Genomic DNA, 20519 nt, shown 5'->3' with positions numbered 1-20519 from the left:
AGGCAAGTCTTTCCACCCTTCATTCAGGCAATTAGGGTAGAGATGGTACCGAGGCCAGACACGAGGGGAGAAGCCTGGATAGTTCTCGGTCTCGTCTCCATATCAAAAACTCAGTCTCGGTTTCGTGCAGGGTGTCTAGAAAGTATATACACCCACATACAAGGTGCCTCACTACAATCCCGGACAAACTTTCGCAGCGTGTAGAGGACATAAAGAAAAACTGTTCCTGGCAACATTTTATCGTTTGAGAGCTGGTTTCGAAGCTATGAGCCCGCGAAAAGGGGTATTTTCTGTATGTACGTAGCCATTCGGCAGAGATTCGTCATTGCTACTGTCACCTATTTTTCTGCCAGGTAGCATACTAAAAGAGTCAAAAACAATAATACAATACGGAGACAGCGTCTTACCAGCAGATACACAGGCAAGGTGAAGACCCTGAATTCAAGTTCCTCTCCTCCCCCCTTAAATCATGCATGCATAACGTTGCACTTCCGATTATATGCTTTTGCACTAAATAAAAGTTTCATACGTTATGTCTACAAGTCCATTCACTCCATAGATCAGCCATTATCTTGATTGGTTACACGGTGTGTCTTTAAAGTACCAACAATTTTGTCGTTTGTCGACATAAAAATAAATGTCACTGGCAACCATGGATATTTGAGGTATGGCTGCAGACATACGAGATAGAAAATGTCGGTTTTTGATGGATCGGAACGTCTACACGAGACAACGAGCAAAACATTATTAAGGAAACTTGTTTGTCTTGATGCTCTGGCGCTCTGAAAAGTTGTCGGACTTGTATGGCAACACCCCCAACACACACACACACACACATAACAGCCGCGATGGTCCAGTTGGTAGGACGTGTGACTGCCACGTGGGGGACCCTGGTTCAATTCCCAGGGTGTGATTTCCGGTGGGAAATTTTTCCAACATTGTCCTTTCATAAATTGGCTCGGGGTTCACTCAGTGTCTAAAAAATGGGTACCAAGACGCAACCCTCATGGACAAAGACAATCGGAGCCTGGTGCTGACCATATGACCTGCACTAATAGCCAAGATTGTGAATGTGTGGGCCCATGGGTGGCTTTACCTTATATAATAGTCGTTTAGCCTCTTTAGGCCAATCGTGATTAATAGGATGAATGAAGATTATATGAAATTGAAGAATGGGCACTAAAAATGAATATCCAGGCCAGGTATCAAACTTGGAACTTTCAGTGACGTGATTCAATCATACTCAATGGGTTGTCATAGAGGTGGCTTACATAATCTTTATTCTAGTCAACTTTGGTTTATTTTACATCGCTTTTCAAGCTCTCTAGGCTAACCGAGACATAACCTTATCAACGAGAAAAAATATACAATGCGTTGACAATCAAAGAGATAGAAAAAACAATGCACGCATTGGTTAAAGATCTGCTACCCGTCAGTAATGGGAAATGTTATCTGTCAGCAATAACACAACCTCTTGAAAAGCTACATGAATAAGCTTATTTTCCATCTGAACCCTTATTAAAGGCAAACCTTGGCGTTTGGAACACCAGCCCTCTGGCGGCGAAACTCCCCAACTGTCATCTGACGTAAATTGAAGAGGGAATTGGTGGGAAATATCGAGAGGGTAGAATCAGCAAAGAATGAGCCAGGACTTGTCAACAGTGACAGGCCTGAGTGAAGAGATTACAGACGAAAGAGGAAGGAATGGGACTAACAGATAAGAGAGGAAGAAATGAGGTTAGAAAGGAATAAAAAGAAGGAATACGGGAGAAAAGAATGATGACGTTAACAAGACAAACACTGAAGTCTTGGAGAAATGTACTCGGACAACATTCTGCGAGTTGAGAATGATTTCGGTTTTTGAACAGAAGGATTGGAAATGATAATTCTACGTTTTTACATTGATTGATTGATTGATTTGTTGTTTCAAGTTCACTTTATGCACAATAGGCTAATCAGGACTGGCCCTACAGTTTAAAGTCGGATTCGAACCACTATGTGCCTCCACCGAGTATCGGACCCGGGACCCCTTTATTACAAGGCGACGACGATACCACTATGCCATCGGGGAGGCCCGTTATTACACTAAGATGAGCTAAACGTTGGGTGCGTGCATAGATATTTAGTATTAGACGGGAAAAGTGTATTTTCTTACCCTTGGTTGACTTGAATCCATGAAATAATGGACACGGCAACTTGAAAATAGCCTTTCAGCGCATTCATCCCTTGAGTTTCCTATTACTTCCTCTATTACTCCCTAGTTTCTATCACAATATTAGCTACTGATTCACATCATCTCTACACATTCGAACAAACTCTTGCTATACGTAAGCTACATCTTGTGCTACAACTAGATCTGTCTACTTTCACTTGTTCACAACACAGAAAACTATTGTCCTAAATCAGACCTTCTTAAACTATTCAAGTAAGCATAATTACGACTATAACAAATTGAAATTGTAAGCAGACTAATTTTTTCTGCTATTGGCATTTTTATTGCCATCTGATGTGTGAAATGCGTAGCTGGAAGACACATCAAGTGTACTACGCCAGACAACAAACCGTCTCGTCCAGTCTGGTTCTAGCATCTGTGGTGGGTGAGATAATTGTTGCCATCTGTAAACGCGTTCAATAAAAATAACAGAAAAAATAGCTCAATCTAATGTATGCACTACAGTAAATACGTAGATACGGAAACACGGACGTTACTTATTGAACTGAGAACGCATACGAAACTATTCTCTATTACTTAAGTTGTGTTAACTCGATACGTCAACGTGACAACGTGCCAAATAATATTAAACTCGTATTGGTCGTATTTCGCAAGAATTGCATATGTGCAAAGGCAGAATTCGTGTAGGAAGGTTAATTCATTTTGAAACATTTTGTTTTAACAGCAGTAATATATACAATACTTAATCTTCAATTTGAACTGGTTCTAACAGTAAATCTGTGGATATTGGTAAAAAGGAAGGAGGTTGCCAAATGAATGTGGGTTCCGGAGAAGTCAGCAAAGGCAAAAGACTGAAGAGAAACTTCACATAGATGGAGCTGCTAACGATCCGCAGACCTTCCGTCAAGAAGTAGGAAGAAAGATTTGTAGCCAATCAATAAGGGAAGATTCGTTTTTAATGCGGAAATCTGTCTGCATAATACCGAGGGGGAGTTCATGCGGGCGAGGGGTGGGAAAGGGCGTGCGGTTTGTGAGATGAAGGGCTGCAGAGTCACAGACGACAGGTGGCGCGGACCCACGAGGCTGAAGTCATTGCGCATCTTCGAACGTCAACTGTTTTTCGAAAACCGCGAGGACTTTCTAGTTTTGTTCTCTGATCTCGTCCGCAAAAGGATTGTTCCCTTCCTCTTCTCCTCCCTCCTTCTTCTCCGGAAGGAAGTTTTCAAATCTTGCAATGCGTCGAAGAGAAGAGATTTCAAATACTTCTTTTCATTCTTGTTTGTGGATTAGTCACTTGCATCTACAATCAGGTTAGTGCCGGTATTTCGCGACACAACCTCCCCTTCACTAGCCACGCCTCCTCTGTTTGTTTGTTTGTGTGTGTGTGTGTAAAGAATTAAGTGTATCAATGAATGAATTAAAATTTTTGGGTGCGTCGGCACACAAGGCAATTTTGTACCCTTCAATATATTCGGGAAAATATTCCCTTACCTAAAATTCTGACTTAAGAGATTAAAACAAAGGGTATAAAAAGGTCCTTGGGAAAAATTAAAAGTGCGAAGTTGTAAAAAAAAAAAAACCATACACAAGACAAAAACAACACATTAAAGGTCAGGGAAAAATAAAAGCTTCCTCACAGACGGTGGGAGAGACCAGCTTTTCGCAAAAATCTAAAAACGTTGGATAAAACACTGTTGTCATCACCGAACAGTCTTCCCTTCACTAGCCACGCTCCCTCTGTCTGTTTCTTTCTGTGTGTATGTGTATAAAGAATTAAGAGTACCAATACAGTTTGTGTTATCTATCTGTCATTTTCTTCATCAGACTCGACCTCTGGCTACACTCGATTTGTGTTCAGCTGGCTGCGTATGGAAGACCGGTTCCGTCTTCTGGGAAGAGAAACGAAAGAGACCAATATGAAATATCTTCAAAAGAATAAACTAATATCTCAAACCCGCTACCTATGCATCTAGTAAGTCAACGGCAAAGATAATGTTAGGCAAACTGGCCACCACTATTTTCATTACTTTTTTTTCTACATCCTGTGTTGATTTAAGGAATGAAACTATGTTTGTTCCAAGCAGGCATTGTTCTCTGCTTATTGACGTCATTATTTCAATTCATTGCAATCACATTGTGTAATACAGACCGAATGAAAATGATGGTGGACAATTCGTCTACTGTTTCTTTCGCCGTTGGGTGTATATATAATATATTCGCATGAGACTTTGACTAGAACCTCCTACCGAATTCTTGATAATCACTCCCTTGTTAATGGCGAGCTGCTTTCGGCAGCTTTAGCAACTTGGAGATAAACTGTCGTTTTTTTATTTAAGTCCGCTTATGCACAGATAGGCTTATTGGGACGTACTGTCAGCAGTGGCTGCTATAATATCACAATAGGTGGGTATCATGTGACGTCAGGATTCGCACCGCAGCCATGTTCGCGGCCAAGTTTTTGTCGTCTGCAAGGAAATACCCACCACTTCGTTACATCTGCGCCAACTGTACGCTTGTTGTCAGTTCGGATTCTGCTTGAAATATTTACATATTTACTATAATTGCTGTATAAAAGACGCTAACAGCACTAAACCTAACCTATCTAACCGATTCACATGGTTATTTCTGTTATTTGATGCACAGGTGAGTAAGTTAGGCAGGTCGGGTTTGGTGCATATATCTGCAAGTTGCTATAGTTGTTGTTGCTGCTCGTTTGTTTATGGGGTTCTTACACCGAGCGATTACTAATTCGCCATGCAAACTAATATTATTTCCTCTTTCGTCGAGTTAGCACAGTGTAAAAAAAACTACCATAATTTTTAAATTCTATACAGAAACAAACCTTACCAATCATATTAAGTAATTATAATTCTTTAAATCGATTAACCTGACATCTTACGGGGTGTTAGAAATAGAGAATGTTGCACCGACCGCCATCAGACCCGAGTTTTATCCACAATACTCTGTAACTTCTGCGTGGCATGAGCAAATGGAAAACGCAAGATCTTACGTTTTTACCCTGGAAGATTTCACATTCATCAATGCTAGAGAACGGTTCTGAGCACTCACTCGTATCACACTTTTGCATGGGAATGGCGTGGAAGAGGGAAGGGGGAGGTAAATGTAGACGACAAACCAGAATGCGGCAGAAAAGTGGTGGAGGGAAAATCTCTTAAGTGACGTCATCGAGTGTGTAATGAGATTGAAACGGACTTCCTGTGTTGTAGTTAATGCGATCAACACGAGAGGGTGTTACTGGCAACTTGTGCGGGAGAGTACCAATGTAATTTCCGTTCATTACGAGGAGCCGAAACCGCAACGTTCACACACAGCGCACACAACGACATCCAGTGACGAGTGATGTGATAAACGTCAGATTAGACCGCGCTACTTTCCACGCCGCACTTTTTTTTGTACTTCGCTCTTACCTCCTACCACCTTGCCTACACCCCTCCTCCTCATCTAGGGTTGCCACCCTTTAAAACCGAAAACTTATTGCTTCATAGCAGTCTGCATTCACATTTCATCAGCAAAATACAATTACGAAATAAACATTTGCCTCGACTTAGCTGACAAAGAATGAGGAGAAATGATTAGTGCTACGAGGCGCTACACTACGTCTGAATCCTGATTAAAGCATTAGGGATGGAGACTTCTTGTTCGTTAATGTAATCAAATCGCCATTATCGCGATTAATATATGAGAAGTAGTAGAAAAACATAAAAACAGCCAAAAAATGTCCTTGCATGTAATAAATTCTAAATTTTATGAAATAGCAACGCATAGTACCCAATGTACACAATTCAAGGAAATCGTTACTAAAATATCTACTGATAAAAATCTAGTTTTATTGGATAATTTGAAGATCGTGAACCATAGCCTGACAAGTTAAGTCCCGATATGCGCAGATCGCTGCAGAGCACTTCCTATTACCTCATTCATCCCACTACTCTTCTACGTACTGGTCTGGCCTTGAGACTACGAGTGGTGCAAACTCAGCAAAATTAAGCTAAAACAAATATGACAAACAATTTTTACTGTGTAGATTGTCGGTGCCGGCTCATATCAGTTTATCAGTGGTTCATTTGATTTAATCCGGTCTTTGAAAATGCGATGCCCGGATCGTAAACTGTAGTATTACGCACGCGCGTTAACGTTTATAACGAAGAGAAACTACTGGGCGAATGACTTCATTTTCTGAATGCGACATCGAGCAGTGGCCTGATTTTTTTTAAAGCCGTGTGGGGTGGGGGTTATTTTGTTTATCGTACAACAATCACTATGAGAAGGCAATCTGATATGACGCTTGCCTGTGTTCTTTTTTAAAGCACTGAAATGTTCTTGCTCTTTACTCTTGGCTGCATATTTTTGAAATGCAAAAATCAATCATGCCAGGTCCAACGAAATCCACAATCTGCTCTGGAAAGCCCCTTAGAGGACAGGCCAGATAAATTCTTTACAATGTTGCAACATATTTGCGAAATCAGAAGGAGTTACATAAACTTAAGTATAATGTCGAGTCCACAAGCGCCGCAACGGGAGTATCTAAATGGATGGTTTCTCAAGTTTTAAAAGAATTGTATTCGATTGATTTGTTGTTGTAAGTCCATTTTATGCACAGTAAGGCTAATCGGGACTGGACGTACAGTTTAAATAAAGTGGGATCCGAACCACCATGTACCTCCACCGGGAATCGAACCCGGGATCCCTTGGTTACAAGGCGACGACGCTACCACTGCGCCATCGGGGAGTTCAAGTTTTAAAAGAAGGAAAAGAGTCGGTGGCGAAAGGTGAGCTGAAGTTCTGTACGCCGACATGCAGAATACAGCCCAGGAAAAAGCGAATACAAATTTCATTGAAAATCCTCAGACCATTCCGCTCCCTCCGAGTTGTAACACTGCGAACCAACGTCGCTGCGGAGAATGGAGTAGGGAAATGTGGGGTGAGCTGCGAAACAGCTATTTGCAGCGTCTTGTTTTTAAACTTGTCAAGTTATAACATTTATGATTGCTACACAATACACCCTGACCAACAAGTATTTTCATATTGTTTAGTCGTCGCTAGCGCCGGATAATTATGTAGAGTAAAATATATGTATGTATATATGTAAACTCAAAAAATATGTACTGAAACTATTCAAAAAGTAACAAATATGTATCATCAAAAACATGGCGTTACCAATTTTTTATAACACTATTAAGCCTTGTCCAATATCCTGCAAGGGATTTTTCTTTTAATTTGGTCTGATTACCTTGATATAAGGTTGAAAAGTCACGTTTATGGTGTGTTTATTTCACAAGAAATTCTGCCTTGGTCAGCATTTTGAGTGTTTCTTTTTTTTCTTAACTAATTGCTCAAGTCAGGCAAACCAACAAAAATCCAATAGTTAACATAAAATTTTACATATTCCTGATGCTTTTCCAATACACAGTAACGAACAACAAATTTATTTCAAATTTTCAAATATGTAACTTCTGTTATCGAGTAACAGGGCTTTGTGTTCACTAAATGATCTTTCCACTTCCCACCAGTGGCGCAACCACAGAAGGGGACATGGGGGCATTGCCCCCTAACCTAGGACAGAAATCAATTCTAGGGGGGAGGGGGGCAAACTTTGAAGCAAAAAAGGAAGACTAGAAGAATGGCAGGACAAAAGGATACTCAAAATTGAATTAGTTTTCACATATTTCTTGCATTTTTTCCTTGCAGATGGCCAAGGGCACCTGAATGGGGGCACAGAGGGATAATTGCCCCCTCTATTATTTTTTTTTACAAATAAAAATACATTTCGTAAAATGTTCTTCCTCGCCTCGCTCGCAATATCTGCCTTTCTTACAGTATCGTTTACACACAGAGCTGTAACTTGGGGGGGGGGGAAGTTGGTCCTGGGAGCCGAAGGAGCTAAATTTTAAAATTGTAAAAGAGAATGGTCCTATTAAATCAATATTGTTTTCAGTTTGCAAAAATTTGCATCTAAAGTAACATTATTATTATTATTATTAAGTTTATCCTGGTACTTGCCCCCCCCCCCCTCCCTCCCAGACAAAAATTCGTGGTTGCGCCTCTGCTTCCCACCAAGTAATGGTGCATATTCGAAGTTGCACAAATCTTTTGGTGCGCTCAGTTTTCAAGACGTCAGATACATTGTTCCCTCTTAGCACCGTGTTAATAGCTAAAATTGAATTCCACCTTCAAAATTTTTCCTTTGCCATCGTATCTGTCCATTTACACTGCAGAAGCTTTCGCAATACGACAGGCATTGTTTTATGTACAAGAGAAGAAGTTTAATTCAGTTATAATTGCAACCGATTCAGCCTCTGTGCTAAATTCTTTACAGTTTGCATCATAGTCATGTCATACGGAATGGTACATTGTTAACATAAGAATGCTCACACAGAAATTAACGAGATTGGGATATGATATCAACTTTATTTGGACACCTGGACATTCTTTAATAGAAGGGAATAATATAGCAGATACTTTGGCAAAATATGCAGCGAATCAAACAATCCAACGGCCGCTTTCAATAAAGTTTCCGTCCGTAGTTTTGGAATCGCACACAAAAAAAATACTATTTACTGACTGGCAAAGCTTGTGGACAAATACTGGTACTCAATGCGGTAAGGCGTACTATTCTATACAAGAAAGAATTCCAAAGGAATTTTGGTTTAAACAGATTCAACTCTCCCGGAGTTCCCTCACAACTATAATGCGCTGCAGGTTAAATCACACTATCGCCACAGCTCACCTTTACAAGAAGAATTTAGTGACTTCAGCAGTTTGTTTGTGCAATGAATATACTGCAACTCCGAACCACATTATATTTCAATGCAAACTTTATGAAACTTACAGAGAACCATTTTTACAGGAATTGTACAGGAGTGGACATCAAGCGCCACTGACACTGCCTTGTTTACTGACTTCAGCTTCTTCCTCGGTAATCTGTATTCTTACAAAATATCTTAATTAGTCGAATATAATTCTGTAAAAGTGTAATGAAATTTAGTAACTATTTATTATGAAAGGAATAATTGTGAGTAAATATTATGTGCATACATGTATATAATACCAATTGATAAACTGTTAACTGGTGCATGGATTTTGTCCACAACCAATAAATATTTTATAAAAAAAAAAAATCCGCCTTGGGATTTTCTCCAAAAAACGAAGGAAGCTTTTTCTTCACTACGGCCCCAACTTATCCTTCGACACTTTTCAGAGAAGTGAACAATATCAATGCTGTTTGTTCTGAGCCATACATTCCGTCAAGCATATATGTGTAATAAATGGAAAAATATGTAAGCATGTGTACTTACGGAGTAAGTGTGTAAGTATATGTACTTTAAAATTCACGTTTTTAGCTTCAATTTCACATGAAACGCTCATTCCAATTCTCTGCGTAAATGTGGACGTTAATGCATGTAAATAAACCGACAGAAAGGCTACATTCATTTTTGGAGTGTACAAATACAAAAAAAATCCTAGTCGGCAAGCACTTCGATTTTAATAATTCTGGTGGAAACTCTGAGAAGTAAAAATATTTGATAGAGACGGTTTTATTTTAGGCAATTGGCAACCCTGCTTTTGGCTTCTTTTGTCATCGTTGAATTCATTTGTCCCGTCTCAGCGAGAAAGACACACACAGACTCGCGGCTTGTTTCGCACGCATTACAGACTCGATAAAAGAGTAATTTTTAACCATAAAATCGGATGTTCTTTGTTCGAAGTTTCGGCAAGCGACTGCGAGTTTAAAAGAGAAAAAGGTAAAAATTACGTTCACGGTCTATCGTCGCTGTATTAATGTAGGGAAGGTGAGTAGTGTTGGAAGGACTATTTAGAAATTTACAATCCCGCCAAATGTAGAAAGCGCTGATTGGTGTCAGCTTGTCCCTGTGCAACCTTCTGTGCATACAAGACACAGGTTAACGTTAAAAGACATAAAACGGAAAGCCAGAAATCAAAGAATATTAATGCCATAGCAATGAATTCTGAAGTTTTTATGGTGGAGTATTCCGATATTAAGTTTATTCTGTCGCATGCAATGTCGTTCTCATGGGCTTCTAGATGGGGCTGTAACTATCAGTTTGGTCCACATATTTCCTTATCAAAAAATATAGAACACCAGATAATGGGGGGGAAAACATAACCTGGTACTTGATTTGATATGATTTTGATTTTTGTTATTTAGCAACTTTCTGCCTCTTTTGGCTAATCGCGACGATGAGGATGAGTGACGATATGATGAACTTGATGAAGGGACATTCACAAAGAACATCCATGCCCAGGCCAGGGTTCAAACACAGGACCCCTGGCATTGTAGAGCGCTGTGATAACCACTCTTTTTTTTCACCATTCACACTTTTTCTCACTTTTACACTTTTCGATTGTTACTGTTTCTCAGTATCTGGACAAACACAAATACCCATGCCTTACCCGGGACTCGAATCCGGAACCCCTGGCGTTGTAGCGCGCTCTGCTAACCACTCCGCCACGGAGGTCGACACCAATCAGCCACGGATTCCGGCATCTAGGAACCAATTCTCGAGTACAATAACAACAATTCTGCAGAAGATTGTTTGCTTCTTGTGGCTAGAGAACATAATTTTGCAATAGTTTGAAAGAAGTGAGAAGAAACGTAAATCAAAAACCGCTGGGAAGCTTATAAGAACTTCTGCAGAAAAATATGGACGCTCAAAAATTCAGACTCCCCACTTGCTCAGAAAGCAGGAAATCACATAACAGTTTTCGTAGAAATAGTTGAAAATTAATATCAATATATTAGATTCTTAACTTTCTTAGTATTCCTGCCAAGTTTCAGGTGTAGTGTGAATAACATGGATCACAAAATGAATGTCAATTATTATCAACTGTAAACATGATAGTTCCCAACTCTGTTTCGTAAGGTTTACCAAGAGAGACAGAAATGCTACGTAAAATAACGAAAGTGCATTCGCAACTTTGCATCCAGAAAAAAACATAATGCATGTGCAACTCAACGCTGCTACAATGTTGAGTGTTTCTGGAGGCGCCCACTAATATGGCCGCTGAGCACTTCTCGTTTTAATGCACTACACCACAGTTTTGTGTTACTGCTCGTTGTGCACCAATGAAGATACCCAGCTGCACCTTGGAACCCTTATTTTCGATCTGAAATATACTGCACGCCTGTGGGGATCCAGCATAAATGATTCCACCATGGAACATTCAACTAAACCATTCCACGTGCTACGACATTGTGGAAAGATTTAAAAATCGTAACTTATGTGAAAACTGCACTTTCTGCAACATCTTAAACGTTAAACTATGAGATCGCAAGTTAAGAGCATAATTTTGCACGAGAATTTAATCAAACTGAAACTTTCCTATAACTCGAATATTTTTAGGACGTTTTTAGCAGGCCTTTATTGATATTAATAGGCATATTTGCAAAATGTGAGATTACCGCCATCTTGTGAAATCTAGTATTTGTATTTCTGTTAATTTACGTCGCATTTCTGACACTTTTTGGTTAATCACGACCTTCTGGATGAATGATGATTGTATTGTATTTACGATTAACATCCATGCCCAGTCCGGGACTCGAACCCGCGAACCACTTAACGCGCTCACCTTCTGAAATCTTGAAAACCAAGTGTTACTCATAAAGTTAGCATGTTTGTAAGGTTGCATAACGCATCAAGTCTCGCATTTCACTTTCTTGTCCTTCCTGAGAACGCAACGAAAAGAAAAGATCATTTTATAAACATATTTAATCAAGTAAGGCATTACCGCCGCTTTAATAGCGACTTTTAAACAATTGGGATATAAACCCGCCATCTGCTCCCCGACAAGTGAAATTTACGATGCCGCCATGAAGATATCGTGTAAAGCCGGGAGAAAGCAGCGAGGGGTAACTCACAAACTAAAATGCTAAACGCCTCATCCTTGTCGCTAGTCTTTTGCACGCAAAGTGGACGTATCGCGGGAAGTCTACCCAACAAGGAAAGGAGCGGTCGTAAACAAGATAGGAGTAATGCGACCGTGAGTTATCTTGCTGGAGGAAGATGTAAGGAAGCTTAAGGATCTCGGATTCCCTCCCTTTGAGGGCGCACGTGTCTTAATTACGACTCTTATGATTATCATAGCCAACGACTCCGCGGAGGCTCTTTATGTAAAGCAGTTCCCAAGGCAAGAAGTCTCAGGTACTGGACTTAGGAACGACTAACTCTTATCCGCAGTGTTGCTAACCGTCGATAAATTTCACCGATTAAAATTTATCCCGTTCCTGATACAAACAAAATTGAATACGTTCTTGTCAAGAATCTGGCTTGGCGTGTGCGTTCTTGGTGAGTGTCCCTTCATCAATTCCATCATATCATCACCCATCCTCATCCTTGCGATTAGCCTAAAAGTGACAGAAAAGCGAAATAAAGTAAAACCAGTCAATCAATCTTGTCCAGAATCAAAGTTGTTGTTTTTTCTAAGTTCGCAGTATGCAGTGAGAACTTAGAAAACCAATGAACTTTGACTCTGGAAATATCCCCTATCAGTAGCGGCGATTGGGTGCCAAAACTGGGGGAGGGGGGGGCGGCAAGGACAGTTTACTTTCTATTAGTTGACAAGGCTTATCATTAAGTGGTCATAGTGTGGCGACAAAAGTGGGGGTGGCACCTGTTCCCCACGCCCCTCTAATCGCCGCCACTGTCCCCTATGAATGTGTAATAACGCTTTTGCTCACTGCTTTCGTAAAATTTTCCCACCAGAAATTGCCTTGTTGATGTTGGCTATGGTTTTGTGTCCCAGGTTCCATTCTCTTTAATAATACCAATTCCCGTCAGCAGCAATCAACTTTATTTATTTAAAAAACAACAACATGTATTTGCGCTGGCTATCTTTAACCCAATTATTTGACCACTTTATTCGTTAGTTTGCAACACTGCCTACGAACACCCGAGTCCCGTTCATTCTTCCAGTCTGGCTCTTCCACGAAATCCCTCTCTTTTCCTCTCCTTCTTTCCAGAAGAAAACACAACCTATCGGATGCAATTTACCTCTTGCTGTTTCCGTCCGAGCGATTTCCATGCAAATGAATTTGATTATGACCATCACATGTCATGGTCGCCAGCCATAGGGGCCGCCTCACAGCAATATTCAATTACTATCCCTATTTCACCCTTCTCTCTCTAGTTCCTCCCTCCGCCACCAGAGTCCTCTCCGGATGAAATTGGTTTTGAAGAAGCTGCTTGCTTACTTGTCAATATCGCTCCGTGTCTACTTCCAGATAACAGATATGGGTCTGCTGATCTCTTGTGCATTATTCAGCATCGCATCGCGTCGCGTCGCAAAGCCAATCTTCGCCAATGGAATTAGGAACGGAACGGAAATCGCGCGGATCGAACTTCCTTTGACTCTGTTGCGTGTCGCGTGTAGGCTCTCTGTATAAAAATAAAAATAAAGACAGACCAATGTGGCTGTGTGTATAGAGAAGCAGAGGGGATGAAATCGATCGTCTTTTATTGAGGTAAATTGAATGCAAAGTCTTGCCTAACTATTTCGTCTGATGAGAGGGGTAATTTATAACTTGCAACTGCGTGCTCAGATGACGCGATTCCTTCTCCGCCAATAGCAGTTCCGCTCAACTAATAGACAGAACTTCGCATTCAACTTGCTCCAACTGGGAAACCGATCCAGCCACTCTATAACCTCTATTTCATCGAGACAGACACAAATACATTCTACCGGGTGTTTCATAAATACTTGAGGGGTTACAAAAATTTATTGCAAGTAAACTATTGAACGTACGTTAATGAAACCAGTCCAGAACGAACGAGGAACTCAAATAGTGAAACGAATATCCTGCCTTTGATGAAACCCCACAAAAAGAAGTCACACAGTGTAAGGTCCGGTGATCTTGGAGACAGAAATATTGCACAAAACACTGTGAGTGATGTAGGTGTCACCTAGCGGCAGGGAAATGAACTCTCAGCTTAACAAAACATACACGCAGAAACTGTTTGCGTTCCTCGATCATTCTGGACTGGTTTCGTTAACGTAAGTTCAATACTTTACTTGCAATAAATTTTTGTAACTCCTCAATTATTTATGAAAAACCCGGTAAATCAATTCGGTGATTGCTCATTTGTGGATCCAACTCCGAATGTCAAAGTTCTTTTACAAAGCACTCTTTGGAAAACGACAATACCCCTAAAAGCCACCTGAAGCTTACCAGTTTACTTATCGGATTGTTAATTTTGTTAGCAATGTGTTACTTATCATCGCTGATCTGCACTGTTAAGCGCCATGAAGAAGAATATAAGGAGATGGACTGTAAAAAGAGATTAAGAATTGGAATAAAGATAGATTGATTGATTTGGTTTATTTTACTTCGCCTCTTTGCCACTTTAGGCTACTCGCGAAGATGAGAATGAGTGATGATGTAATGAAATTGATGAAGAAGCACTCACAAGAACACTCATGTCTAGGCCGGGATGAAAACCCGGGACCCCTAACGCTGTGATAACCACTCTGCCACGGAGGTCGGCGATAAAAAGTTGGAATAGGATTCCATGATCTTTCGTCTAAAGTAACAGAATATGCCAGCAACATCACGGGTATTATTTTCATAATGGCTATTCATATTTAGTTTTCATAGCGCTTGATGCCAACTGAATGCAGCAAGAAGGTGTGACTTACGTGCCTTTAAATTTATGATGAAAAAGTGGATGACCGAAGAGCATGCAAAAATTCAACGTGAATCGTGTAAAATAAGCTTCTGATATAATACTATACTCTGTCCCGGCTAACTCTGGATCAAGGTCGCGCATAGCGGCAGAGAAGGGGGGAATCGAGTGGGCAGAGCGAAGAAGTACACGCTGCTGGGAAGCAAGCAGTCGTTTTCCCGCCTCCACGCAATCCCATTCCCTATCAAGTTTTCACGTGTCGCGTTATTACTTGCACAGAGACTTCTTTCCGTTCACTTGCTCCAGAGATAACGGAGACAGAATATAAACAAACTACCCCATATGAGAGCTAGACCATTGTGCCTACAGCTCCCCTTAATCATATTCAGAAACGACACGTACGCCATCTGTCCGCAGAAATAATTAAGAATAAAAACAGGCTTTTATTCCCGTAACTAGAATTTGATAGCCACTCGCAGCTCATATTTGCGTTCGATCGTTCTCACAACTTCCACTCGTTCCCTAAACCAACAGAACCCCGCCCCCTTTCCCCTGAACTATTCTGCGCCCCATAAGCACCCTTTCAGAGCAGACCAGCGCCATAGCAGACCTGAGAGTCCATAAAACAACCCTTCCTCCGTCTTATACTTGCGGGGCGGCTGATGCATTTCTTCTGTAAGGCTGGCTAATAGCCGTGCAAGGTACCTCGCACACTCGATCCCTGGGAGCGAGTCTTCCCTTCTCAACTCTCGTTTCGCTCAATGGCGTCGTATTTTTTCCCTCTCCCCTCGCGCCAGGGAAAATAAGCTGATGCAGTGTCGAAGAGAGTGTCATTTGGAAATTGATTCTACCACGCGCACTTGTCTGCGAAATACATTGCTTCTTGAACAACTCTGCACCTTTAAACGCATGTATTGCATAAAGTGAGGTATAGTTCTATTTCTCTCGGTAGATGGCAATAACTAAGAATTTAATATAAAAGACGAATACTTACTCTTATGTTAATATTTTTGTGCATTATTAAATACATTTACATCTTTTTAATACCTTTAACATATGAGAAATTTAATGTATCAATAGAGCAATTCTAAATATCCGAGCAAAGCTGTAATGCCAGGATACTTCTATATCATCACTGATAATTTTAATATTTATTGAAACAGAATGTTGAGGTTTGTAAATTACATTCGTGCATACTTGTCCTAGAGTAGGATGGAATTAGCTAAAACTTTGCTCCAACCCGGTATTAAATACTACAGAAAATGCTTTTTGTAGGAATGTTCCTCAATGTTAGGCAAACTCAAATCCAAAATGCCAAAGAATGGAAGCCTGGTGATATCATGCTACATACGAGGGAAAGTCAATGTTTATATGCACTCTTTCCGTAATTTTCTTTAGGTTGGCCACTCTACTTTCTGTGCGGGCATGTCAATAGAGTGTGAAAATGTCATTGATTTAGCGTATTTTTGAGCTTCACAGTTATTTTTTATTTTCTTGTAGTGTTTACAGGGTAAAAATGGCCGCACCAACCTTCATTTATACCAAAGAAGAACAGTGGTCAGTAATCTCTCTTTTTTGGTCTGAAGGTGTATCACGGACCAAACTCTACCGAAGACTTGCATCACAATATAGAGGACAATGTGCAGATGACTTGCCACCTCATCGATAGTGGATCAGAATCATGGCATGGACTTGCTGAATGTAGTCGTCAGTACTGGATGTGAATGGTCATTCTGCTGCTCCTTCGTGCTTAACACTTGTTGAACTTTTCAATAATTCGAACACACTCTGTCGTTGTGAGCACTTCCCCAATATTGTGATGCAAGTCTTCGGTGGATTTCTGCACCTGGCAATCTCATCTCTACCAGCTGAAGTACTCCTGTCTACGAGTTCTCAACCATCTCCACGTGTTAAGTCACACATCTTGGGATGCTGAACCCATTGTTCTCTTTCGACATTAATGTCCTCTCATTAGGTCGAAGCTCGATTGTGGATGTGCTGTGCATTCGCGTAGATTGGCGTCATCTCTCTCACACACGCACACGGTTGGATCTTACCTTTGTTGCATTCCCTCTGATCTGGGTAGGGTGAAAGTGGTCCTACAGTTTTGGAAGGCGTCCACACTCCGGCGTTGTACTTCGCGGTTATCCTGGTTGGCGAAAGTGGATCACTCGGCAGTTCCATATGGCATCATCGGATCCTGGCTTCACTCGTTCACTTCGCTAACAAGTCCATGACGGTACTCGTACACTGTCGACTCCATACGACAACTAGCGCAGTAATAGGTCAGTCCTTCGCTGTCACTTGTACGTAGATACGTGGCTTAGGCGATGAGACGAACATACGTAATGAGCCATTCGCGGTTTCACATGGACACACATGGATATTAAATGTTATTAACTTTAGTATTGACTGTTATGCACTTCGGTATTAACTTTGTTATCAATGATTATTAACTTCTACTAACTTAGGACGTTGTTTCGGACGATTGACACAGATGGACGTGTCTGGCGTTATTCTCACATAACCACACGTATGTGTACGGATGCGTTGACGGCGAGGGGGAAACGACCCCCTGGGTCTACTCTGCTCTACTCCATGGCTCTAAACATTCACTCGAGTCAAAAGACAAATCCAGACCACGGGTCTGATCGCGACTCGGAGCTAGGTCGCGCGTAGCTCACACTCCGGTGTCGATTCTAGGCAAACTGTGTTCTCGCTATCCTCAAAAATCCCTTTTATGCAAGATTTGAACGTGGTGACGCTCTAGCCTCTGTGTTTATGTGCCTATTTATTGTTTTCGGTGCTTTGACCGTTGTCCTCCTATCCTGGTCGAAGCTCTGGCCGGTCCTTGACCTCTGCTAGCAGCCCCTCGTGCAGAGATTAGTCCAAGTTGTCTTGTGTTGGGCACGTCCAGCGAGGGCTATCTCAACAGGGTATCGTCTTCCATTGTATCCAGCGATGGATTTTTAATAATTTATAACTCCCGTAGTTCTGTTCTGATTAGGCTGAAATTCTGGAATCTGTACTTTCATGATGTGGTCTTCCGCTGGTTAAAATCTCAGCCAATTCGGTCCGTTGATTTAGAAGTTGCTCTTTTCCTGCTATTCTCCATATGAATGCATGTAAATCCGGATTCGGGCGAAAAACTGTGGTTGAGCAAGCTAGCGTTGGCTAAAGCAGTCGCTAGACACCTTTATTCGCGACGGATTTTAATTTTACCAATTGTAATTAATTCTTAATAACGGGCAATAAGATCAATTACCTGTTACTCAATATTTGACCGTTATACTATGTTTTAAAGAGCATATCCATCATATCGTTAATCAAGCGTATAAGAAATTAGGATTCATTAAAAGATGTGGGTAAGATCTGGAAAGTACATCAATATTAATAACTTTGTATGTCGCCCTATATAGTACGCTCCCTCGTAGAATATGCATCGGTAATATGATAGCCTTTGGACAAGAAACATATGAGGGAAATAGAGATAGATTCATTCCAAATTCTTGAGGTACATAAAGTACAAAGAAGACAAAGTGTACACTAAATTCACTCCGTACGTTGAGTTTGTATCGCAGTTTATATCGAAAAAATTGAAAAAAGGTTTAATTAAATTTGATGAGCACGGTATATAAAACTGCAAATAACAAAAAATAGACTCTATGGGGTTAGTACATGCATTACAATATCGTATACCTCAAATGAGAACCAGACCGAAACCCTTGTTGTTTCATGTGCCAAAATCTAGAACCAACTATGCAAAAATATCTCCGATGTGGAAAATTATAATGAAGTGGTAGCAAATTATCCGAGCAGTCTGTCACTTCAATCATTCAAAAGAGCCTTTCTGGCTCATTGGAGAAAAGAGTGAGGGATTCGTCTGTATAGTAATTAGTAAAACAATTTATGTAATGCACAAAATGTATGTATACCTAAATGGAACAATGTTCTGTGGCATCATTTGTTTAATAAATAAATAAATATATATCTGGGAAAATCTATCATACATGAAGGAAGATAAAGCTGGCCGGGCGGGGAGAGGCAGAAGAGCCTGTCAAAATTCCTTACATCTGTTTGATGTTACTTCGCTCTTCTGCCACTTTTGGCTAATTAAAAGGATGATGATGAATGGTGATGAAGGGACGATCACAAACATATAGGTACGACACAACACGAATCTCGCAGAGGATTATACTGGCTGAGATTCCAGACGCCAGAGCCTCGTTTGTCTGCAAAATGCAGTCCAGTGTGTACTAAGTGGAAGGGTGTTGACATTTGGGTGTCTTGAGAAAGGGTCACCCCTTACACCCCTCAAACTACATTATGTCTCCATTGGGCCTTGCGTGTATGAATCAACAGTTGATATGAGGTTTTGAAAATCTCGGGAAATATAATGAATAAAAGAGATGTTTGGTAATCAGGGTAGATAAAAATCATGATTTTTATTTTAAAAAATCATTTTTGATGATTTTGTAAAATTTAAATCCGGTTCTTTTTGTTTAAATCTATTTTTCTTTTAATTGTATTGGGTCGTTGCATAAGTTCGTATCGTTTTAGAACATACATTAACAGGAATACAATAATTAATTAACACAAGTACACAGGTGGTAAGATGAAACATTGTTATTGTAGTCTAACAATTAGGGATGTGACGAAGCTGAACATTTACCGATGCCGATGTACTCACCGATAATTTTTGGAACCGATACCGATGCCGATATTTAACCGATTCCGATACATAAGATTATTAAACAGAAATGGGATGTTATTTTCTGCATGACAAAAATAAATTTGCTATGTACATTTCTATTGCATATCATATGTATATACATATATATTCTCAAGAGATGCGAATGTACATTTTCATCTGCAAAAGGTTATGTGAACCTAGAGATTTAACATTAGTACACAAGCAGTTCTTTGAAATGCAAAATGAATTCCTGTTCTGCCAGATTCAACTTCAGAAATACGAGATTTGGAAGCACTTCAGGAAGTAACCTACTTCTTATCTCATCGCAAATCTGTTCAGCAACACTGAACACTCAATCACTGAATACTGATGCAGCAGGTATCCTCAAGTATTTTCACAGCACTTGCTTCAGGTTTGAATATTCATTTTTGAATTTCCAATACAACAGCAGATTCTGGTTCAGCAATGTACTGTTTTATTTCCGATTTATAGTTAGGTTGATTCTCTGAATGAGAGTTTGCAATAATTGTATTACAAAAACTCTACAATAATGACGAATCATAACCAAATTTTCAATAAATCTTACAAAACTAGAATATAAAACTTATTAGAAGGTAAAAACTCTAGTATAATCTGTACCGGTTTAAATATCGGATTTTTGCCGATTCCGATACCGATGCCGATATGTCAATTTCGGCCGATTTTCATACATCTGTAATCGGCTTCGGCACATCCCTACTAACAATACACAGTCACAACAACACTCACTCAGTCAGTAATGTAGTCGCCTCCATTGTCAATGACCATCTGCGAACCTTGCAGAGGAGTTCAATGGCTCGCCTGTAGAACTGCTGTGTTTTCAGTGTCATTAGCCCCGTACATAGCACAAATTGTTTTTGAGTTGAAGAAATCAGGTAGCCGTTTCAAGAGCAGCTTCATTAGGAAAGACTTCCTACTGCTGCACTTGATCCTCGGTTAAACTCGGTTCAACACG

General features: G+C 40.4%; 1 protein-coding gene across 1 annotated transcript in view; it reads right to left on the bottom strand.

Annotated features, from left to right (window-relative positions):
• LOC146002919 (putative monocarboxylate transporter 5) overlaps nt 1-20314 on the bottom strand; it is a 40783-nt gene extending 20469 nt beyond the window's left edge. Inside the window, exon 1 of the mRNA XM_083141068.1 lies at nt 20294-20314. The gene's annotated coding sequence lies outside the window, so the exon portion shown is untranslated. The remainder of the gene's footprint in view (nt 1-20293) is intronic.
• Nucleotides 20315-20519: the final 205 nt, after the last annotated feature.

The sequence above is a fragment of the Lepisma saccharinum genome, chromosome 1 (assembly GCF_977018435.1).
Source record: "Lepisma saccharinum chromosome 1, izLepSacc3.1, whole genome shotgun sequence".
Lineage (NCBI taxonomy): Eukaryota > Metazoa > Arthropoda > Insecta > Zygentoma > Lepismatidae > Lepisma > Lepisma saccharinum.
The sequence above is the reverse complement of the archived record's forward strand: the minus strand, read 5'-3'. Positions and strand labels throughout refer to the sequence as shown.